Here is a 24972-nt window from a genome sequence, read left to right as displayed (position 1 = left end):
CAAGTGTTTCATGGTACAATTACTTACTGAGGAAATGTGTTGAACCAGCCAGAGAGATTTTTTCTTTTCAAGCCCTGAGATTTTGAGTCAGCTATGAAGTCAGAGTAGAAGACCTCCTCCCCACCCCAATTCAGTCTAATAAATATGGAGAAGCTGGAGGCATTGAGTCAGATTCTCTCACTGTTTGATTTATTTCTCTGGTACAATTCTATGAGCGGTCAATTCACTTTTATAGGCCATTAGAGTATAATTAGGATGAAGAAGACATTTTCTGAATCATCTTCTTAAGACTAAATGGTATGTACTCCATTTTTAAAGGGGGAAAAAAAGTTATACCCATAATGGAGTGAAATCTCTCTTACCTTCCATAGGAATATCTACTAGCTCCTGTAATCAAACCATAAACCTCCAAGGATGGCAAGGGAGGCCAGCTGGACTCTGTGAATCTGGCCATGACCCCAAGATTTATCTTGTTGATGGGAACTTTCTCCCTCATAGATGTTGCTGCCCCTGCCGAGTACCACACTTTAACCATTTGGCCCAGGAAGAGGTTCACAAACTTTCTCTTAATTGCTGGAGCACAATCAAGAAAGGATAAGACAGCCTATAGGACTGTCCAAAGACTCCGGAGAACAACAGAGAAATAATAACAATGACAAAAACAATTATCCAACCCCATGAGGTAGGTAGGTGTCTTTTACAGAAGAGGAAGCAGACACAGAAATCCAAGGAAGCTGTCCAAGCTTCCTTGCTCAACTACTAACTGTTGAAGCCAAAATTGAAACTCAGGAAGTGAACCAGGAAATGAAAACATGTATAACAAACAACCAAACGACCTGACATAAGGTATGGCTGGTAGATTGTCTTTCTAACGATGGTTATAGCAATATCTCTTATGTTTTTGTCTCTGCAATTTGAGTAAACACCATTTCACAGTCTCCTCTGTGCTAGCCGTGAAGACTGTCTTAGTTTTCCCTCACTCCCACTCAAAAGCCAGCCTCTGAAACAAGGATTCATGTGCAAGTAGTTTATTTGGGAGGTGATTCTAGAAAACACTGCTCAGGGTGTGAGACAGAAAAGGGAAGATTACCAGTGAAAGGAATGTTACCAAGCAACTGACCGCCATGGACAACTGAGGCTCAGTCCTACAGGGGAATGCTGGGAAACAGTACAGAACATGCTCAGTTATTTATCCACCAAACCTCTATGTGTTACTGGTTAAGAGATGCTCCCAGAGGGATTAATTCTCTGACACAGGCAAAGCTGCCTTTAGCATATAGCATTGAGTGTGGAGGGTTGGAGAGGGGGCAATGACATCTGCTGTAGAGACCTTCTGAGTCTGTGTGCTTGGGTCACTGTGTAAGCTCCCAGAAACAGCAAAAAAAATTAAAGCATCATCAAGGCTCAACAGTTGTTTACCCAACTCAAACAGAATAAAAAACCCTCTTGAGATTGTGTGCAGGCATGCTCCCACACTGGCTCCTGATACTTTTGTCTTTGAGTCTTTCCGAATTGTCTCCCACTTGGTTTCCATCTGCCCGTGTCAGTCCTTGGTGCTCATGGTGGAAGTGGGCAAACACCTTTCTGCCTGCAGGAACATCACTTCAGAAACACTTATGTCTGAAGCATCAACATGGAAGAAGTGCCTTGCATTGTGTCATGGGGCACCTGGGTGGATCAGTTGGTTGAGCATCTGACTCTCGATTCTGGCTCAGGTCAAAATCTCAAGTTTCCATGAGATCGAGCCCTACATCAGGCCCTGCAGTGACAGCATGAAGCCTGCTTTGGATTCTCTCTCTCCCTCTCCGCCCCTCTCCTACTTGTGCACGTGTGTCTGTGCATGTATATGTGTGCATGTGTATGCATGGTCTCTCTCCTTCTCTCTCTCTCAAAATAAATAAATAAACATTTAAAAAACAAGAGGCTGGGTCATGCGCATGGGGATTATTAACTTTAGCTAAGTGTAATTGAAAATTATTTAAAAAGCACACATTAAAAGCTAGTTACAAATGTGATTAGCCTTTATCTAAGAAGAATTACTCTTCTTGGGGTGCTTGGGTGGCTCAGTTGGTTAAGTGTCTGACTTCAGCTCAGGTCATGATCTCACAGTTCAAGAGTTTAAGCCCTGCATCAGGCTCTGAACTGACAACACGGAGCCTACTTGGGCTCCTCTGTCTCCCTCTTTCTCTGCCCCTCCCCGACTTGTGCTCTCTGTCTCTCTCAAAAATAAGTAAAGATTTGAGGGAAAAAAAACTTAAAAAAGAATTGCTCTTCATGGTTATATCTAAAATAATTCAATGTTGACTGAGTCCCCAGCTCCAACGACTAAATCTTTCCAAATTAGAAATTACATAAAAGCATTGAGAAGGGTTTAACCTGATCCGACTGCCTTAATATAGATGTTTTTTTGCTTTTCACCAAGAGGTGGGTTTACCTATCATAATGCATTTTCCAAATATTTTTCATTTTTGAGATGAAAATGCCAATAATTTTTGTCTATTTAAATTTTATGACATGATTGTGAGGCCCTCCGAGTCTGTGAGGAAATCCCTGAGTAAGATACAGGATACTCTTTGGAGGCAAGTTTGCTTCACTTGAGGTTCCTTATCACTTTCCAATTACTTAGGAGTTTAAGCTAAGGCAGGTTGTCTTTTTATACACCGACCACAAATAATGAATTTTCCAAGGCTACGGTTTCAGATTATTAAATAAGGAGATTACAAAAAATTGAATAGGTGTGAAGCGTCATCTCTCAACCTGCAAGCATGTCTTTTCACCGTTATTTAAGGAAGCTGAGGACAGCGGTTGTAACATGTCCTGTGGGCAGCATGACAGCTCTACTGAAAAGCCGTGTCCCCTGCTCTCCATTCACATGAAGCTCTGAGTCATTTCAGGGACATGTAAAGAGGCAGGCTGAGCTTGAAGGAAACTTGTTGTGGTAGGTATACAGTAAAGAGTTTGGATAAGCTTTGCTAAACTTGTATGTTAGGTTTCTTGTGGATGTGGGGGGGTAGACACCCTACTCTATAGAAACCCTGCTCTGAACTTTGGCTCAGCCAGAAAAGACAGGGTTATTTAAGGTGCCTGAACGAAAGCCCAGTTTTAGGCATCTGAAGAAGCAGTCAATCTCTGTGGTAAAAAACAATAAGTAAATCAGATTTTTTTGGAAGAGCATGATTTATCCACTTAAGAACAATGACCTATAGCATTGTAGTGTAAATTTTAAATATAAAGTAATCCTTTATAGTAATCCTGTATAGTAATCCTGTTGTAATCCTGTAGCTTTTAATAGTCTAATAGTAGACTGGATTAAGACCAAGAAATATAAACAAATTAAAAACTTCAGTGACCTTTGTTTTGGAACAAGAGCAATTAACATCACTGCAACTGATAATTTTTCTGTAAGAAAGGTTATGGAATAAATATGTAAACATCTCAGTTTTTGATTTATTTCAGGAAAGCCCTTGTAAGAAAGAATTTGCATTTTTCCTCCACAGTCTCACAAAGCTAACCCCTTCTTGTATATTGTTTCCATTCCAAGGTCTCTCGTGTTGGAGTTTGTTGTTATTAAACATTGGACATGATACTCTCTTCTCCCACCCTTTTCCCCAAAAGCCCTGAAGAAGTTCAGATTTATTGTGATTAGTCACCCATCCTCTGGGATCCCTGGTGCTGAATTATACATATTCGCCACACACACATGCTCAAACACACACACACACACACACACACACACACACACAGACATGCACACACACGCACACACACAGACGTGCACACACATGCACACACACATGCTGTAGAAATTTATACACGCATTCCTTCAATTTGCAGAGGATGCAGTTTCTGGGGACAAACCCCAAATTCCTCTGTACAGTAGTTGCAGGAGTGATGGGAAAAATAGTATTGGCCATGTATGAAATAAAAATTCTCCTAAAGAAATGGAGCACTCACTCAGTAAATGCATCCAAGGGGCAAAGATTTATTTCCTATGACATAAGCTTGGGGCTTATCTGGTCAGTGTTTTGCTGAGAACGGGGCCTCGGAGCATTATCTCTTCTTACTTATAACTTTGAGAACAGATTAGAACTTGCTTGCATAACTCCCCTCCTGCCCTTCTCACCTTCGTAGCTGATTCCTTCAAGTTAAAATTCGGGAGGTGAGAAGGAAATGACACAGGTACATTCTCCTGCTGACACTGAGGGCTCCCATGAATTCCAAGCTGGGAGTCATTTCCTGTTCCTGGAAAAGAATCCTCAGAGATTTCTTTTTATTTATCCTTACCAAGATTCAGAGTAGTTTCTGTTGCTGTTGTTGCTAAGCGAACACTAGGCAAAAGTGGAAAAGTCCACAGTTTCCAATCTAGCTTTTTTGAGGAGTGGGTCATTTAATAGGGGAGAATATTAATGAACAATTAGAGGTGTACATCATGCCATTATTTCCAGGAGAGCAGCTTTCTTTGTATTTGTGCTCAGCCTGACAGGTGAGGAATAAAGAAAACAATAATAAACTTCAAGATAGTCTAGTCCAACCTCTTCCTTTTTTCACCTGAGGAAGTGGAGAAGCAGGGAGGGCAAGCAAGGTGACACAGAAGTTGGTGGCAGAGCCAAGCCCCAAACTACTGTTCCCTTCATCTCTTCTCTATGACCTGCTGCTTTGGTTTTAAGTTTATTTATTGTTGAGAGAGAGACAGAGACAGAGACAGAGACAGAGAGAGCAAGTGAGTGGGGAAGGGGTAGAGAGAGAGGGAGACACAGAATCTGAAGCAGGCTCCAGGCTCCGAGCCATCAGCACAGAGCCCGATGCAGGGCTCGAACTCACAAACCATGAGATGATGACCTGAGTCGAAGTCGATGCTTAACCAATCGAGCCACCCAGGCACCCCTGACCTGCTGCTTCTTACTTTGTGACCAGCTGTGCTCCAAAATATACAACCCAAACCAGTTTTTCTTTCCTGGGTAGTCTCCCTCTACATTTCCTTGATTGATTCCTTATTTGGAAATCACCTTTCCATAAGCCAACTTATGTAGCTCAGAAAAGTATAGGTTTTACTATTTAGTTTATACACAATGTGTGACACCAGGCTTCGGTTCCCACACGTTTTGTCCAGAAATATGCTATACAAAGTGAACAATGAGATCCTTCTGGCAATCTTGGTTCTCTTATTTTGTTGGTGTCCAAAGAAGAATATGGTTTGATCTGCTTGCTAGGTGAGTGTGTCAGACCACTGGTTTTTCCACCAAAGATCTGTGCTCCACCTTTCACAGTGTAAAGTGTTTACTGGGAAGCCAAGAACCACAATTTACAAACTCCTTTGCATCTGTAGGTGGGCATATGGCCACTTTTGGCCAATAGAAAAGCAAGTGAAAGCGATGTTTATTTGTTTTCCCGGACCAAAGAGCATAACAAACACATATCCCTTCCCCGCTCACTTTTTCACTTAGTCTTTCCTCATAAAGCTACTGAATCCATAAGAGGAGGGTGGAATCAGAAGGTGAAAGAAGTAAGCATCCTTGAAATCTCAAAGTTCCCATGCTGAAGGCTCCTTGCTAACCGTAACACCAGTACTAAACCCCAAACGAGAAATAAATGTCTAAAGTACTATGTTCCATCAAGTTCCCTTTTGCTGTGCAACAAGCTACTCCAGAACTCGGAGGCTTAAAATAACATTATTTATTTTACTCACTAGACTAATCTGGATAGGGCTGTGAGGGACAGTAGTCCCCTACTCCACATGGCATCAGCTAGGGCAGGGCCAATGGGAGCTGGAGGACCTGTTTTCAAGATGTGTCACTCACATGGGTGGTAAGTGAGGGCTAGGTGTCAGCTGAAGCTCAGCTGAGGCTGCTGGCTGCTGGCCCCCCAGTTCCTCTGCATTCTAGCCTTTCCACTATTTGCCATCCTCATGGAATAGTATCTAGATTCTGAGAGCAAATGTCTCAAGAGACAGAGAGTCAAAGCCGACTTTTCTGAAGCTTGGGTCCAGAAACTGACACAATATCACTTATGCCATAATTTATTGCTCAAGTGGTCATAGAGCCGAGATTCAAGGTCACGGGACATAGATCCCACTTTCCAATGCGAAGGATGTCAAAGAATTTGGGGGCCCAGTCTTCAAATCATCACTTAAACCACTGTGATTTTGTGGGTTAAGTACTACAGCCAACCAACAACAAAACCTGTGGAGGAGGGGCGGTTAACTTTTGTGAATTACAAAATGAAGAGCTCTTTAAGGGGTTTCTGTAAAGTGTGGCTGAGTTCAGCTTTAAAAATCCTTGCAAATCTCTTGTATGGCAACAAAACCCAAAACAACAACAACAAAAACACTGCAGGAGAAAAATGGGCAAAGAATATGCATAGATGGTTCGCAGAAAGGGAAATGAACAGCCAATATTGAAGAAAGTGGTCACGGTCATTTATGGGGTTGTGTGCCCAGGGCCCACTTCCCCATCCTAACAACACTCTGATATCCCTTGAGAAGTTCTCGCTTTCCCTCTAGCTATGATTCGGTGGGATTGTAATCAGGGCACTGCCCATTCCCAGCCTGAGGGCAGGCATGTGGCCCAGGTCAACTGGAACTTGAATGTTAAGGGAGGAAGAAAGAGACCAAAGTTGTTGGGGTTTCATTTTGTTCTTACACTGGTTTCCTGAGCAGCCCTGACCCAGTAATGCCTTTCACATTGAGTCCATTGCTGGCGTGACTGCTTCCTCACCTCATGAGATGCCTGTGTCCCCACCTTTCCTAAGCCTGGTCTTCTAGGCTCCCATTAATTCTGTGGGTCCCTGCTGTCTTTCCTCTGCATTCTTCCCAATATCTATCCAGAATTACTTTTGGTTGCTTGCAATGAAAGAACACTAATCTATACAAATATTCGCTCACAATAGTAATGAAATAAATCCATATTAAAGCAATGAATTTGCTTTAATAGTTTGCTAATTGAACTGTCAAAAATCTTCAAAAATAAATAGTAGTACCAGAGTTGTGAAGGTTTGCGAAAAAAGGACTGTGCTCATAATTGCTCGTGGGAGTGTAAATTGGTACAACCCTTCTGGGAGGGAGGGCAGTATATATTTAAAAAAGCTTAAATGTGCACATGTTTTGATCGAGCCATATACAAATTCAGTATAAAGAGTTAGCTGCTAGGATATTTACTAAAGTGCTCTTTATAATTAGGAAATATTAGAAAGAATATATATAACTTGGGTGACCATATGATGTATCATCCACAAGGAGACAGTGTTGAGATTGAAAGAAGAGACTATTAATAATCATGCCAAGATAACAGGCATAAACCTCCTTCAGGCAAATTGAGATGATCATAGTCCCTTCATACACAGCCAATGATTAGGGAGTGGTAGCTTTCTTATCCTGTACTGTACATCCAAACAATAGAATTCAGTCAAGTTATTAAAAATTATAGTACACTAAAATTCTATATTTATTTAGGTCTGTTTCTGGAACTTTCATTCCATTGATTTGCCTATACCTTTTTGAACCCATTTAAAAAATATTATGGGGGCGCCTGGGTGGCTTGGTCGGTTAAGCATCCAACTTCAGCTCAGGTCATGATCTCGCGGTCCGTGAGTTCAAGCCCCGCGTCAGGCTCTGGGCTGACAGCTCAGAGCCTGGGGCCTGTTTCGGATTCTGTGTCTCCCTCTCTCTGACCCTCCCCCATTCATGCTCTGTCTCTCTCTGTCTCAAAACTAAATAAACGTTAAAAAAAAAAATTTTTTTTTAAATTATGGCTTCATGGTATGTTTCAGTATACAGTAGAGCCAATCACCCATTCTTCCAGATGAAATTTGTAACCATTTTTCAAGTTCCAAGCCCACCCTCTCCAACATGTTAAATTATATAATACTTTGGGCACAAATGATATTTAAAAATATTCTATGTGTTTAAGAATGTGGCACGTATCTGCTTTTGCTTTCTTTGATATTGCTGAGTGGAATTTTATAGTTTTTCTACGTTTCTTGTTATGCTTATGCCTAGGTATTTTGCATTGTTGTTCCTGTTGTAAATACTACCCCCTCATTATTGCTATATTAAAAATATATAGATTCTTGTATATGTATATAACCAACTATCCTATCAAACATCCTTTCCAATATAATGGCATTTAATTACATTTTATGGGGGATTTTCTAAACAGCCACATTATCTGAAAATAATAACAATTTTGCCTCTTCCTTTCCCATTTTGTTTTATTGTCCCATTGCATTTGTTAGTATTTCCTGAATGGAGTTAATGATAGTAGTGTTGGGGCACTTGGGTGGCTCAGTCGGTTGAGCGTCCAACTTTGCCTCACAGCATGATCTCACAGTTCATGAGTTCGGGCCCTGCATCAGGCTCTCTGCTGTCAGCACAGAGCCTGCTTCAGATTCTCTGTCTCCTTTTCTTTCTGTCTCTGTCCTTTCCCTGCTGGTTTTTTCTCTCTCTCTCTCTTTCTTTCTCAGAATAAGTAAATAAACTTAAAAAAAAATAATAGTAGTGTTAACAGCATTACTGTTCATTTCTGACCTTAATGGGAAGGTACCCTATTCCCTGTCTTCTCACACATTGTTCTTTCTCCAGCTTACCTGCTCATGCTTCAGATCTCAGTTCATCACTTCTGCCCGGATGACGAACCCTCTAGATCTTGAGCAGACAAGTCTCCTTATTACTTTCTCTCCCTGTATCATGTTCCTTTACTTCATTGCACTCACCGCAGTTGTAAATTCAGATTTAGTCGTGTGGTTGTGTGATGAATGACTGCCTGCCTATCTGTAAACCTCATGAAATCTGAAAACTTACCTGATTTTGCTCACAATAGTATGTCCAGTACTTAGTAAAGGGCTGACCTGGTTGATACTTGACAAATGCCTGTTAAATTAATTAGTTCTAGCATCTTATCATTAAGTATGATGCGGTTCATTTTTCTATTGCACATTCTTTGCATTTTGTCTATTTTCTCTTGGTGCTTTATCGTTGAGTTTTAGTAAAATGTTTTGTTTTTTGCTTACTGACTATCCAGAAATGGAGTGATTCCCTCCAATGCTCACCTCATGGCAAGTCAGAGCTGTCATTCAAAAGTCAGATTGGAGGCACGGAAGCTTTCCTTTTGAAACCTGCCATCTAGGACAACTTTGCATGCACTGAACTACAGAGTGGTAAGGGCTCACATTTGAAGGTTTCATCTCTCCTTCACCACCTTCCTTCTTTGTTTCAGTCTTTGTCCATCTGAGATCGTTTTTGCCAGAATTTCCTCCTTTTCTTTCTGCACAATTTCCTTGACAAAGGAAATTCGGTGTTGGTTCTTGGGACTTGATCAAAATTGCACTGTAACTTGAAAGAAGTCCTTGAAGTTCAGGCCCGTTGACACCACTCTCTAATTTGAGAGGATCCTTCCCCTCCCCCCTTTTACCTCTTGGGGCTCATCTCAGGTCATTGAAGCGATGTTCAGCTTTGCTCTTACCTGTCTTTCTTGGATGTTTGGGAGAGTCATCCCAAAGCCTTCTGAGAATTAGTTTGAGAATAAATCAACACATAGCTAGCCAACTGGATGGAAACAATAGATGAGCAAACACCAATAATGTCGCCTCTGTAATTGACTAGTAAATCATTTAGGGTTGCTGGGTGCCAGTTTTCTCATCTCTGAAATGGAGATTTTCATAGTACCTACTTCATAAGGTAGTTACCAGAGTTAAGTGAGTCTGCAAAGAGTTTAGAAGAGTGGCTGGTAATATGCTAACTAATTTGGATGTAAATTAAAAAAAAAATAAATTAAATTAAAAAAAGAAGAGTGGCTGGCTATTAATATTGGAAATATTTTGTGCTAAAGAATCATGTGAAAATAATATTTCAGGAAATAACCACCGTTATATACACGAATCTTTGCACAGAAGGCAAGTGCTAGAGAAAGGGGTATTATAAGAATAGTCTCACGTTTTGGTGTATTTTAGGGGGTTTTTAGTTTAGGAATCCATTTGGGAGCATCTCTGACATTAGTCACTTTGTCTTGGTTTAAATGCCTTCTCTGCAAAGAAGCTCAGTATCTCTCAAAATCTTGTTGGGGAGTAGAGATTTAACATTAAGTATGTCATATCTGCGCAAATAACTTCCTCAGTCTATCATTTCTTTGCTCACCATACAGATTTTCTTAAATTTTGTAGCATTGAATAAAACTTTTTTTCCTTTGTGATTTTTTTCATTGCTTTTTGCATAGAAAAGATAGGAAAAATAATTAATAGACAACAGAATCAGAAGCATAAATGGTCAATATATATGAGAGAATATTTAGTTTCACAGTAATCAAAACTATATAAACTAAAATCATAGAACTTTTTGCATATAGAATTAGTAAAAATAGAAAAAATATAATATTAATTGTTTGGATGTGATATGATGAGCTTGTATATTGCAGATGAGAATATAAACTATTCCAAATGATTTGATAATATGTTTCAAGAACCTAAATTTAATGTGATGGTTAATTTTTTTTTAAGTTTATTTATTTTGAGATAGAAAGAGCACGAGCAGGGGTGGAGCAGAAGGAGAGGGAAAGAGAGAGATTCCCAAGCAGGTTCCACACCGCCAGTACAGAGCCCCATGCGGGGCTCAAACTCACAAACTGTGAGATCACGACCTGAGCCAAAATCAAGAGTCTGACACTTAACCAGCTGAGCTACCCAAGTGTCCCTGTGATGGTTAATTTTATGTGTCATCTTGGCCAGGCCACAGTACTGAGATATTTGTTCAAACATTATTGTATGCTTCTGTGAGGAGCATTTATATTGTAGGTGAGATTAACATTTAAGTCAGACTTTGAGTCAACTAGATTTACTCCATGACATGGGTGGGCCTCATCCAATTAGTCCAAGTCCTCAATTTAAAAGACCTCTCTTGAAGAAGAGGGATTTCCACCAGAAGACTGCCTTGAGGCTCAAACTGTAGCACTTCCTTGAGTCTCTAGTCTACTGGCCAGCTCTGCAGGTATTTGTCTTGCCAGCCTCCTCACTTGCATGAGCCAGTTCCTTCAAATAAGTCTCTCTTTCCATATATATCCTATTAGTTCTGTTGCTCTGGAGAACCCTGACGAATACACTTAGTAATACTCCACTTGAACTTAGTAATACCATTTCTAGGAATCTATCACAAGGAAATAATCATAAATATAGTACAAATTTATAAAGCAAAAATAGAAAAAAATAGTAAAAAAAAAAAAACCAAAAAACCACATGTCCAGTATCCTATAATTAAATAGGTATATTTTGCCATATACCCATAGAAAGAATGATACAGTTTGTAATCACTGAAAGTCGTGTACTGGAATAATACTTATTGATATGGGAAAATGCTCATGTGTGGCATATTCATATCCCTATCCCTATATCTACGTATCTATGTACCTACCCATCTAGTTCTGTCTCCTAAAGTAGCTAGCCAGTAGCCACATGTGGCTGTCAAGCACTTGAAACATAGCTAGTCAGAATGAGAAAATAACATTTTCATTTAATTTTAATTACTTTAATTTTAAAAGAACACATATGTTAGAAACCTTTTAAGTGTGGAACAACTTGGATATTGTGATCTACTTTTTTTTCCTATTAAAACTTCATTAAAAAATAGATTTAGGCTCACAATAAAACTAAGGGGAAAGTATAGAGATTTCCCATATACCTCCTGCCTCTACAGAGGGATAGCCTCCCTCATTATAAACATCCCCTAATAGAGTGGCACACTTGTTACAATTGGTGAACCTACATTGACACATTATAATCACCCATCTCTATAGTTTACATCACGGTTCACTGTTGGTATTCTACATTCCATAGCTTTGGATAAGTATATACATATGGATCCACCATTAAGGTATCATACAGAATTTTTTTTAATATGAAATTTATTGTCAAATTGGTTTCCATACAACACCCAGTGCTCATCCCAACAGGTGCCCTCCTCAATGCCCATCACCCACCCTCCCCTCCCTTCCACCCCCCCATAAACCCTCAGTTTATTCTCAGTTTTTAGAGTCTCTTATGGTTTGGCTTTCTCCCTCTCTTTTTTTTTTCCTTCCCCTCCCCCATGGTCTTCTGTTAAGTTTCTCAGGATCCACATAAGAGTAAAAACATATGGTATCTGTCTTTCTCTCATACAGAATATTTTCATTGCCCTAAAAATCTGCTGTGCTCTACCTATCCATCCCTTCCACTCAATATACTTTCCCCCCTATTTTTTAAACCTTGAATTTTATGAAGTCTAAATACAAATTTAATACTTAAAAATTGTTTTTAATATTTATTTTTGAGAAAGAGAATGCAAAGAGGGGAAAGGCAGACACAGAGAGGGAGACACAGAATCCAAAGCAGGCTCCAGGCTCTGAGCTGTCAGCACAGAGCCTGACGCGGGGCTCGAACTCACGAACCACGAGATCATGACCTGAGCCAAAGCCAGACGCTTAACCAGCTGAGCCACCTAGGCGCCCCACACATTTAATACTTTTGATGAAAATTGAAATAAGCTTTATAAGGCCAGGTTGTATTGCAAATTATATTTTTGAAGTTTTCCACCATGGACACATTATTTTTATAATCAGAAAACAGTTCAAAAAGAAAATATAAGGTTATCTTTTGCAGCAAGAAATAATGAAAATATTTCCAAATATGCCTTTCAGACATTCACAGTATAACTATTCTACTTTTCAGAAGTAAGAGTTTGTAGGCGGTTGGAGAGATATTTAATTGAGCAGTACCCAAAATTTGAGCAAATCAGTCAGTCTGAAGCTACATTTGGGAATTTCAGAACATTTGTTAATATTTCAAATACAACTATTCAACACATTTTGTGAAAACTCTTTTCTTGAGCCATGAATAATTTGTTACTATCTTTCTGAACCCTGGCTCTGAGTTAATGCTTTCTACTTCCTGAGGGATTTTACAATTCAGTTTTGAAAAAGATAAACTGTATCTGGAAACTCTGGGAAAGACTGATTTCTGAACAGCTCTATTCTTGTGGAGAAGTCACAGTCTGACCAAAGGAAGAGAGAGCTTGCAATTTTTACTGGCATTTTTCTTCCTTTCTTCTCCAGTGTAACAGTTTGTGAGTTATCTTTGAGGATGGTTGTCCATCAGGACACTTCTCAAACAGGATGATTCTGTTAAGTTAGTGAAATGATCATTCCCAACATCACGGTTATTCCACACCATTGGGCAAAATGCTGACAGCACACAGGGATTACAGAAATTCGCCTCAACTGTTTGTGACTTTCTTCCTCCTTGTGATCAAATCAACCCTAAATACTCCCTGAAGCAGAAATCACGAACAGTGTGCACTAGCATTGATTATTCATAGGTGGATATTTTCACCTCCCTTTAAAGACAAGGAATATCAGAAACATTAAGTGTGTCATACATGTCAGAACTAGGGTCTAGCCCTCTTTGAAATTCCAGTGCCTGCGTTCTCATTTAACTGGAGGTTTCTCACTAAACAGAGGGTTGTAATAGAAATAGTTGCAGCGTGTTGTGCATTGGAGAATAAAGGAAACTTCTTGGGCAACATGGTGGATGATGACACATCTCTACCTCTTCTTGAAAGCCCTTTCGATGACAACAACCAAAAGAATATTAATGCACAAGGACAAAGAGAATTAAAGGATATTCATGGTGGGCAACATGGGCAACATGGTGGGCAACATGGTGGATGATGACACATCTCTACCTCTTCTTGAAAGCCCTTTCGATGACAACAACCAAAAGAATATTAATGCACAAGGACAAAGAGAAATAAAGGATATTCATGGTGGGCAACATGGGCAACATGGTGGGCAACATGGTGGGCAACATGGTGGATGATGACACATCTCTACCTCTTCTTGAAAGCCCTTTCGATGACAACAACCAAAAGAATATTAATGCACAGGGACAAAGAGAATTAAAGGATATTCATGGTGGGCAACATGGGCAACATGGTGGGCAACATGGTGGATGATGACACATCTCTACCTCTTCTTGAAAGCCCTTTCGATGACAACAACCAAAAGAATATTAATGCACAAGGACAAAGAGAATTAAAGGATATTCATGGTGGGTAACATGGGCAACATGGTGGGCAACATGGTGGGCAACACGGTGGGCAACATGGTGGATGATGACACATCTCTACCTCTTCTTGGAAGCCCTTTCAATGACAACAACCAAAAGAATATTAATGCACAAGGACAAAGAGAATTAAAGGATATTCAGCCACAACTGAGAACTCACACTTTTTTTTTTTTTTTTGAAGAGAGCAATCTCTGCAAGAGAGTGGTGACTTCCTTAGCAGAGTGCAGAAAGCTATAAGCTATGGGTGTCCGAGAGGGACATACAAGACATAATCTGATTCTTCTCTCAGAACCTTGGAAAAGCTTAAAATTTAAAGCAGCAGATACAGCAAAAGATGTGGAGGAGCACAAAGCCACTGTGGGAGGGACCGAGATCTTTCAGGCAAAATGGTTGGAGCCTTAGTTCTTTCCTTTCCCAGAGCTGGTTAGCAAGCTTCTCCTTCACAGAGAGTTTCCAATCAGCTGGTCACTGCTCACTCTATAATACAGGCCACCAAGCATCACTGGGCGGTTGAGGTTAAGTTTCTAATATGAGAAATATTCAAACAAACAGAAAGAGTAACACAGAGAACACGGAGGACCCAGAGCCAAGGAAATGGCTAAGAAAGTAGAACAAAAGCAAATAGGGAAGCAGCATAAGACATTTGGGAAGGTCGATCCGGGAGATTTTAACTAGTAACAGATAGAGGAGAAGGAATTTCCAAAGACAAAAACCACAAGATAATTCCCCAGAACTGAGAACTTGTCTTTCCAGATTGGAAAGGTTCTGCAATGTGCCCCGCTCAATCAATAAAAAGAGAAACACAGTCAGGTAGATATTTGTGAATTTTAGGATACCGGGAATACAGAAATCTTCTAAAAGTTTATGGTGGGAGGGGGCACTTCACATACAAAGAGATGGGCATTCAAGTGTTCTTTGACTTCTCCAACCAACGCTGGAAGCTACAATGCCATGGAGCAGAGCTGTCATAATTTGGAGGCAAATTATACTCAATTCTATGCTCAACATAGAATTGTACACATGGATAAACCATGGATTCTTTTCCAAGAGCTGTCATGACAAAGCACCGCCAACTGGGTGGCTTAAAACAGTAGAAATGTATTCTCTCAGTTTTGGAGACCAGAAGTCCAAAATCAAGGTGTCGGCAGGGCTGATTCCTTTTAGAGCTCTGGGAGAGAATGTTTCCTGTTTCCCTCCTGGCTTCTGTGATGGTCAGTAATCCCGAACATTCCTTGGCTTGTAGATGCATCACTCTACTCTCTGCCTTTCTTATCATGTGGCCTTCTGTCCTCTGGTGTCTCTGTGTTTTCACATGACCTTCTTATAAGGACACCCATCATTGGATTTAGGGCCCGCTCTAATCCAATATAGCCACATCTTAACTAATTATATCTGTGAAAACACTGTGTCCAAATAAGGTCGCATTCTGAGGTATCAGGTAGACATGAATTTTCAGGAGACAGTGCTCAACCCAGTGCAAACCATCAACCAAACATGAAGGCAGAATAGAGACCTCTGGGGGCATGTAAGGACTGAAAAATTAGATCTCCAAGTGCCGTTTCTTAGGGAAGTTACTGGAGGATATATTTTGTCAAAATAAACAAGTAAACTAAGAAAGAGGAAGACACGGAACGAGGTAACAGGAATCTAACAAGAAAAACAGAATTAAGAGCCCCAGAGTGGGGTACTCTAGGAGTGACATCTTCCAGGGTGAAGGAAAGAAAATACTAAATATGGGACAACTTTGAGTATTTGGAAAATAAAATTGACAGTTGTTTGACAGAGCTGAAATTCCAAGATAAAACAAGTTGAACAAAAAAGAGAACATATTCATAGTCTCTTCTTGGCTCAATATTAAGTAATCTTTACATAGTCATTAATAGTAACCCTAACTCTTGATTTAGTGAAAACTTAAGGGACTATATCAAGAAGATGACACTGGATAATTATGTTAAGTAAATTCCTAAATATTCATCAGTCATAAGAAGTCAGCAGGTGATGTCTAAAATTAAAAGGACATAAAATTGCAGTATTAGCTTCCTATTTAGAAACAAAAAGATAAAAATCAGAGGAAGAAAGCAATAAAAGTTTATATGGTAACCTCTAGGAAATGGATCTGGGCAGGGGAGAGGAGGTGATTGTTGTCTTTTAGTATGTCTTTTAATATTACTTGATTTCTTAAAAATTTGAGCAAGTAATACTTTTATAGCAACTCAAATTAAAAGAGAAAAGTAGAATATAATATGTTTAACAATTACCCGAAGAATGTATTCAAATGCAAATTCTGTGTGAACACCCAGGTATTCTAATTTGGTAGGAAGGGGGCCTGGAACTCTTCATTTTAACAAGGGCTGATGGAAGGGGTTTCCAGACCCTGCTTTGAGAAACATGTGTCTGGAAACGTCCACCCATTTCTGGGACATCAGCTGCAGTTGCTTTCTGGTAGAGACCAGGCGAGCTTGATCCTATGTGGGCATGGCCATCCCCTTATTGGCACTCATGCCAAAGCCCTGCTTAATTGATAGTTGTTCTAGCCTCTATTAGAAGTCAGTTAGTAGTTTTTTGCTATCGGTTATTTTATTCTCCAAGAATAAGTGCCAAAGTGAGAGACTTAGATGCCGAGGTCAGGAAATGTGTTCCAACGGTCGGAGAGTCTTCCAACCACGCAGGTTGCAAACATTGGCAGAAGCTCTGAGGACAGTTGCTCCATGTTTTCGTGAGGCCGAGTCAGCCGTGTGAGTTCTGGAAGGCTTACACAAAATGAAACACCATCGATTCTGCCCTGCCATTGCTGTCGAAGAGTTGTGAGTCTGAAGGTGCCTGAGGTCACATCCCAGCCTGTGTCCCAGAGAACCTTAGACATGTACCCAGTGGAAATGCTGAAGTGAAAGCTGTTGCAGAAATTTGCTACTTAAACAGTGACAGAAGGTCACAGTGGCAGCAAATCTCTTGTAAAAGTCCTAATAAAGCCATGATCAGCCTTCTCCAAAGTTCTACACGACCCTGCTCCTTGGCTTCCCCTCTGTTGAGGAGCTGCTGTGAGTGCGCTGTACCATGCACTTTATACCTGCCAAATCCCACAAAACCAATTTCACAGATGAGAAAAAAAAAAAATCCGGCAAGTTAAGCCACAAGCCCGGCATTACATAAGTGTACGTGACAGAACAAGTCTTACTTTTTCCGTGATTCCAAGTTGCGTCCTGGACCATCTTTAAGCTTACGGGATGTCAAATAACAGAACTAGATCATCAGTATCGAAGCTGAGGAATAGGACCCATTTGTCACTGCAAATGTGTTCACTGGACAGAAATCCTGCCGGTCTGGCACGAGACTCTCACACAGGCACTGCAGAGGGGGCCGAACAGAGCAGCCGCCCAAGACCCAGCGGAGCTCCTGGAAAGGTCACCAAAACACTGCCACAGCTCTCTGTCCCAGCTGTGGGTGAGCAGCAAACATCCACAGCTGGCTGGACATCCTGGGGATGAGGAGGAGTGGGGCTGGGGGTTACAGGAAGGGAGTGGCTGATTGTAAGCAAAGACCAGTTCTCAAGATGAGGTCACTGGTTAGTTTCAGAAAGTTGCTGCTGATACCAAAGAAAGTAGCAACTTTTTTTTTTTTAATTTTTTAAATGTTTGTTTTTGAGAGAGAGAGAGTATGAGCACGAGTTGGGGAGGGGCAGAGAGAGAGAGAGAGAGAGAGAGAAAGGGAGACCCAGAATCTGAAGCAGGCTCCGGGCTCTGAGCTGTCATCACAGAGCGTGACCCCGTGAACTGAACCCGCAAGGTCATGACCTGCGGCAAAGTCTGACGCTTAACCAACTGAGCCACCCAACTGCCCTGAGAAAGTAGCAAATTCATCTCAGAATTTGTAAACTACAGAAATGTTAGGGAAGATGGTATGGATAATGATGATAATGAAGTGGAAGATACAACAGCTCACATGATTTGAGTATTTTCCACATGCCAGGCATTGTGCAGAGCATTATCTCATTTAATCCAATGAACTAGTTTATATGCCCATTTATTGATGAGAAAATCAAGGCCCAGAGATATGGGGATTCACTCACAGTGGCACCACTAGTTAGGGACAGAGTTAGGACTAGAGTTCGGCACCTCTGGCTATTTTTTTTCTCTGTACCTTACAGCCAATTTCTCTTCCCATCACGATGTGTGAAAAGAATATGGTCTTTGGAAGAACTAAGCAGACCCAGATCTAAAGCCTGCATTTCCTTGTGTAACCCTCTCTTTCTGAGTCTCAGTTTCCCCATTTGTAAAACGGAGATAATATCTTACTCTCTGTTTTGTTATCAGCATTAAATGAAATAATGTATATCATGTACTTATTAGAGCATCTGGTACACTGTAAGGACTCAACACATGTGGGTTTTGTTTTGCTTTGTTTTGTTTTGTTTTTTCCCTCTTCCTCTTGCCTTGGGTGTGGAAATAATGTCTACTAGGTCTTTTCAGTTATCTGCCCTCTTAGGTGGTAATCATCATATATCAGATTGATATTCCAGATGGATCAACTATTTACTTGCCTACTTATAAGACACACTAAATGAAGCATTTGGAGGGAACAAGAAAATAGGAATATTATGCCAAGTTTTCGTAAATTTAACAAACACCAAAATGGCTCCTTTACCTGGGTTGCTAATACAATTAAGTGGTACTTAGCTGGTGTTCAGCTGCACAATAGAATCACCTGGAGCTTTAAAAATGCCCAGTGTTTAGGCTGAGACCTCATACCAATTTAATCAGGATCCCTGTTGGGAGCGTCAGGCTTCAATAGTTTAAAAAATTCCTGGGGCGCCTGGGTGGCACAGTCGGTTAAGCGTCCGACTTCAGCCAGGTCACGATCTCGCGGTCCGGGAGTTCGAGCCCCGCGTCGGGCTCTGGGCTGATGGCTCAGAGCCTGGAGCCTGTTTCCGATTCTGTGTCTCCCTCTCTCTCTGCCCCTCCCCCGTTCATGCTCTGTCTCTCTCTGTCCCAAAAATAAATAAACGTTGAAAAAAAAAATTAAAAAAAAATTCCTCAGGTCCTCCCAATGAGCTGTCAAAAGTGAGGCTCGCTGAGCTACGCTAGAGCAGTGGTTCTGGAAGAATGGCCCCAGATTGAGCAGTGTCAACACCAGCTAAGAACTTGCTAGAAATGCACATTCTCAGGCCTCACCCCAGAGTTGCTGAAAGAGAAACTTTGGGAGTGGTGTCCTCCAGGGGATTCTCATGCATACTCAAGTTTGAGAACCATTGGGCTAGATACCTAGTTCTCTCCCTTGTCCTCTGCTTCAACTAATGGATTTTCATGTCCCACTCATTGTACCTTTTAGATATTTCCCTTTTATGTCCACGCATCTCCAGCCTGAACATCATGGTCCATTCTTTTTTTTTTTATTAAAAAAATTTTTTTTAACATGTATTCATTCTTGAGAGACAGAGCATGAGTGGGGGAGGAGCAGAGAGTGAGAGGGAGACACAGAATCTGAAGCAGGCTCCAGGCTCTGAGCTGTCAGCACAAGAGCCTGACGCAGGGCTGGAACCATGTACCGTGAGATCACGACCTGAGCTGAAGTCAGAAGCTTAACCAACTGAGCCACCCAGGTGCCCCACCACGGTCCATTCTTGCCGGGAAAACTGATTACCCTGTGATTAGTTCGACTTTCCTTCAATCTCCTCTTCCCTCAGCAGCCAGTACCAGCCATAATAAATTCTAACTACACTCCTCTGGTGCCTCCGGAGTAGAATCTAAACTCTCCAACATGGCACACAAGGTCCTCTATGGCTGGCCTGTACCAACCTCTTTACGTCCATCTCCTAGCCTCAAGTTAGCGAGGGTCCATGCAGTCAATCTCATTTGCCATGAACACAATAGGATTTATGGTTTAAACAAAAACCTATTTTGAGAACAAAGACCTGGGCGAGACGATTGCTCTTTGAGGGTACTTACTGATCGTTGCTCGGCTAAATTGTATCCAATGATTTTCATTCAAATCAAAGGACCTCTTCTTGAAGAAACCTCTGGGTTCCCAGTCTGGGATAAGGATTCCTCCGTCTTCTCACAGTGCTCTCTGCACACCTTCACCGCAGCACGACTACGTGGGGTTGAAATGATCTCTTTCTGGGTCAGTCTTCCCAGCGGACCCTGCGCTCAAGGCATGTGTCACCTTTTATTTATCTCCATATTCTCCATCTCTGGCATAAGGCATGCTATCTGGTAGGTGGCATGTGTGATGCCAAGCTGAGCTGAAAGTCTGCAAAATGCATCTACTCACTTGCAGAGCTTCAAGGAGGCGAATTCTAAGTCAGCACTTCGGGAACTTAGATGTGCATATGAATTACCTGCAGATGTTAACATGTAGGTTCTCATCCAAATGACTTCAGGTGGGAGCCCACGAAGTCTGCATTTCTTACAGGCCCCCAGGTGATATCGATGCTGCTGGCTCACGGCCCATCAGCTACACCTTGAGTAGTTAGGATTGTGGCCTCCCCTCCAAAACCACGAAACACAGGACACCTGTAACTCAATTTACGCAACAGAAGAAAGAACATTTTTATTTTGTAGAAGTGCTGGTAATGGAGAGGATAAAAGATTTATGCTGTTTACTACTCTATTTACTGTCTATTCCTATAATATCCCAGCAACCTGGAGTTGTGTATACTCTTTTAAGAGACTGCAAATGGGCGTCTTGTGAGCCAGGCCCCCACACAGATGTTGTTCTCATCACAGGAGGCGAGAACTTCCTTATCGGCGGCATTTGTGGGCAGGAGAGCTTCTAGCTGTCACAGGAATTTTTCTCAGCGCACAGTCCAAATTCAATTTGGAAAGTAGAAGCTGGAAAGAAGTGAGGGAGGCCAACAGGATATTAGCCAGGATTAGCAAGATAAGTAAGGCTTATTCATTCATCCCTTCCCTCCACAAAGAAAACCAGTTACTGAGCACCTCCTACTCTAAGTTCCAAATGTGCTACAAAATGAGATCCTCTAGGGTTGTCAAGGTGGACAATGGAGGGCTAGAGAAAATGTTTAGTCCAAAGAGAATTCCAGACTCTGGGTCAGAGATGGAAAGGTGTTTCAATTATACAGTCCAGTAAGAGCTGCACAAATGTTCAACTGTGGTTATTCAAATTCTCAGCCCCGCTGCTCACACTCGGATAAAAGACCTAGGAGTCAGATTTAAGATGTCAAATGAAGTTTTCCAGAGATATCACAGGATTCTTAGTCATCTGTAATTCTGACCAGCTGTTCTGCAACGCGTTGTCCATGTCATGCAAGGCTGCTGTGCGCAGCTGTGGGTCATTTCTGCACAGAACCCCTAGGAAAGTATGTACTTTCTGCCTGTTCCATGGTTCCTTTTGGGGGGCATGCAATTTTGTTGACGGGTCACTCCATATTCAGATAGACTGGCTATTGTGGAATGGTTCAAGATTTTTTTTTTTTAAGTTTGCTGGGTTTTTGTTAAAGATTTTAAGAAAAGGCTTTTCAGCAACCCACCACACCTGCTGTGGCCTCAGCTTCCACCAACTCCAAGATTTCCAGTCCAGTCACACTGACCCCCTTTCAGCCCTGCTCACACACTGCCCGTTTCCCCACTCACGTCAATGCTCATACACACACACCCCGGCCTTGCTGGCTATTCTCCCCTTCTCATTGTTCATGCCAAGTCCCTTCCTACCTATCCAACCAAACCATATTTATCTTCCAAGGTGAAAATGTTTATTCATTCATCAAATCCTGGCCCCTTAAGGGCCAGGCACCATCCTGGGTGTTGGGGGTACAGTGATGGACAAGTTAGGGGTGCTCACTTGGGTGCCTCTTGGGGACTTGGATAAGTGAATTAGACACTTATAACCACTGTAACCCTCCTGGCAAGGACCTAGAGCAAGAGATCCAGTCCTGGGAGAATATGCAGTGTGGTGGGTGTCCCCTTGCCCAGTTTTGGAAAGTTTATGGAAGGCGCTCCCAAGCAGATGACAGCCAGCGCAGAAAGATGAATAGGAGGTGCTGAGGGAAAGAGGTTCCTTGCAGTGGGAAGAGACTGGGCTGGGAAGGTGGGTAAAGGTCAGATTTTGCCGGGTCTTTTAAGGCATGGAAGGACTTTGTACTGTTATCTTCAAGGAAGTGGAAGGAGAGGATTCATGATCTGTAAGTACAGATGTGGTGTGAATCTCCTTTATTCCTTCAAGTGTTCTCCCATGATTGGAATCCCAAGTGACTTTTTTTCCCTTCTTTGATTTCCAAAGCAATTACTGGCTTGACTTAGCAGCCTTACTCGGAATTTATGCACAGTATTTTTCATCATCCTGTGGTCATTCTCTGCTGTCGGTTCTCTACTTCTTTGTCCCCATAGCACACGTTCAAGTATTATATTTGGGGCTGGACTGTCCAAAATACATAATACACTTATTTAAAAGCTCCTTATATTTACAGCGTAATTGTTCCTCCAGTGAAACAGTGTCACTTTATGTCACCCCTCTTACATCTTACCTGCGTCAAATTGTGCTGTTCAGCCTCAAGGGACAACTCAGACACAAAATTCACGTGAAAAGTGAATGCACAGTCAGTGGTAACATAAACTAATTTTATACATTGGGATGCAGACAAGTTTCCCTGGTCCTGGTGCTTTGTGTTCCAATTGTTGTAGGTTACCCAGCTCTAGTGACCTTGACTTAATGCAAACTCATCAAGGGAAAGGACAGTTATACATACGTTTAAATTCCTCACAATTCTTTTTCCTTTTTTCCTTTTTTTTAAGTTTATTTATTTTAGAGAGAGAGAGAGAGAGAGAGCACAAGCAGGGGAGGGGCAGGGAGAGGGGGAGAGAGGATCTCAAGGAGGCTCCATGCTGTTAGTGCAGAGCCCAACGCAGGGTTCAAATCCACGAACCGTGAGATCATGACCTGGGCCGCAATCAACAGTCGGCCGTTTAACTGACTGAGACACCCAGGCACTCCCAAATTCCTCAGAATTCTTAGCACGATGCTGGATGTAGCATAAGGATTTATTTGAGTTTTGCATTTCTTTTTGCGACTGGGTTTAATTCTTTTTAAATTATGGAAATGTGTCAGGCTTTCAAAAATCTGTAAAAATAATACAAAGAACACCAGTTTTTCAATACCTAGTGTAAGAAATAACACATTTTAATGGCAATTGGACCTCTGCTTTACCCCTCCTCACTGAAAGATCACTACTGTCTTAAATTTGGTGTTCCATAGGTGGTGTCATATATGCTCTTACTCCAGTTGTGGGCATTCATAAACAGTAGGCCTTGTTGCCTCTCGGGTTTTAAGAGGTCGTATAATTGATGTCATAATGTGTCCTTCGGCAACTTATTTTGTTTCAGTATTACCTTTGTTATTTGTCCACTGTTTATCAATGCAGCTGTAATGTAGCAATATGCCACACGTAGGACGATTCAGTTGGCCTCACCTCTTCACTGAAACGCACAATGCTCTGGTGAACCAGTGCTTTCTTTTGCTTTGGGGTGTACATGTGTGACAGGTTCTACAGGCATAGAGACCTAGAAATGGATAGCTGGGTCGGAGGATATGTGCATCAGCAACCTAACTAGATACTGCCAACCTGCTGTTCAAAGGTGGGACCATCTACTCTTCCATCAGCAGAGTGGGAGCTCTTCTGGCTTCACATTCTTGAGAACCCACGTTACTTTCAGCTTGAGGGATCTGATGCATTCCTCCCGCATGCGTCTATAGACACACGCACAGATCAGGATTCTTAGGGAAAAGCAGAACTTTAGTTTACCGAAGAGTCGAGTTTGCTTTAGAACTTCCCAGAGACCAATGTGTGGCTACTTTAAAATTTTCGGCAGCCTAGAATTGGTTGGATTGTTTGAAAATTATTCAACGACAAGAGTACTGTTAAGGAAAATTATGTGGGAAAAGTACAAAATTGCCAATGGGATCACCCTATTAGCATAGTTACTTTTAAAATATACAAAATATACTCACTTGGCAATTACTAGTTGCCTTGATCAAACTGAAAGATTTAAAAAATGAATTCACTACTGGCTTATTTTACATTATATATATATTTTCCAAATATGTCTAATCCTGTACTGCTCTTCCAATGGGTCTGAGTTAGCCTACAGGTAAATAAAAAAGAACAGAACAAGCTTCCGGATCAGACTTGCTTTTATTTTAGAACTTGTCTCTTGCTCCATTGTAATTCCCAAGAACAGCTCTGATCATATAGAATATTCATGCGTTTCCCAATTGTTTTTCCCAGCAAAAATCAAGTACATACAAAGCAAAGCATGCTAAAATGTAAAACAAATGATCACAGCACGAAACAACCACTCACAAAATTAGCCTCATCTCACTTTTTTTCTTTCTCACGAGTTCCATTCTTTTCTTTTTCTTTCTCACGAAGTCCATTCTTTTCTAAATGTTCTGGTAAGGAGCAGGCTTTGACTACGGTGGTAGCAGCCTGCCAGGTAGGTTTTACAGGGCGCTCAGGTCATGAGGGTGGCACGAAATCGGAAGCATGGACGTGGGTTTCTAGTTCTATGAAGAGAGAGAAGACACTCCTAGTAAATTCTAACTCTGCTTTTTACTCAGCAGTCCGACTTGAGATGCAGACGTGATGAAAATGAAAGTCTTTAGGCAGATAGAGCGTCAGAAGTGCTGCCCAAACCGTACAAGAGCTGTCAAAGAAAAACTTCAGTTAACTCTTCCTGGTCGGTTGTCCCCATTCGTGGAGGAAATGAAGTCATTCCTAGTTTCTCTCAGTTCTGCTCGTTGATGTCTTCACTCCGAAAAGTCTCCCTCTCAGATTCGAAACAGAACAAGTTTAGCACGTCATTAGCTGATTGGTTTCATGAGAAATTCCTGCCGCTCACCATTCTCCTTCCAGCAGATGATTTACAGTTTCTAGTTAGCACC

Source organism: Lynx rufus, unplaced genomic scaffold (genome assembly GCF_022079265.1).
Source record: "Lynx rufus isolate CCGP_SWC_20201006 ecotype Redwood Valley unplaced genomic scaffold, mLynRuf1.p SCAF_5, whole genome shotgun sequence".
NCBI classification, from domain to species: domain Eukaryota; kingdom Metazoa; phylum Chordata; class Mammalia; order Carnivora; family Felidae; genus Lynx; species Lynx rufus.
The sequence above is the reverse complement of the archived record's forward strand: the minus strand, read 5'-3'. Positions refer to the sequence as shown.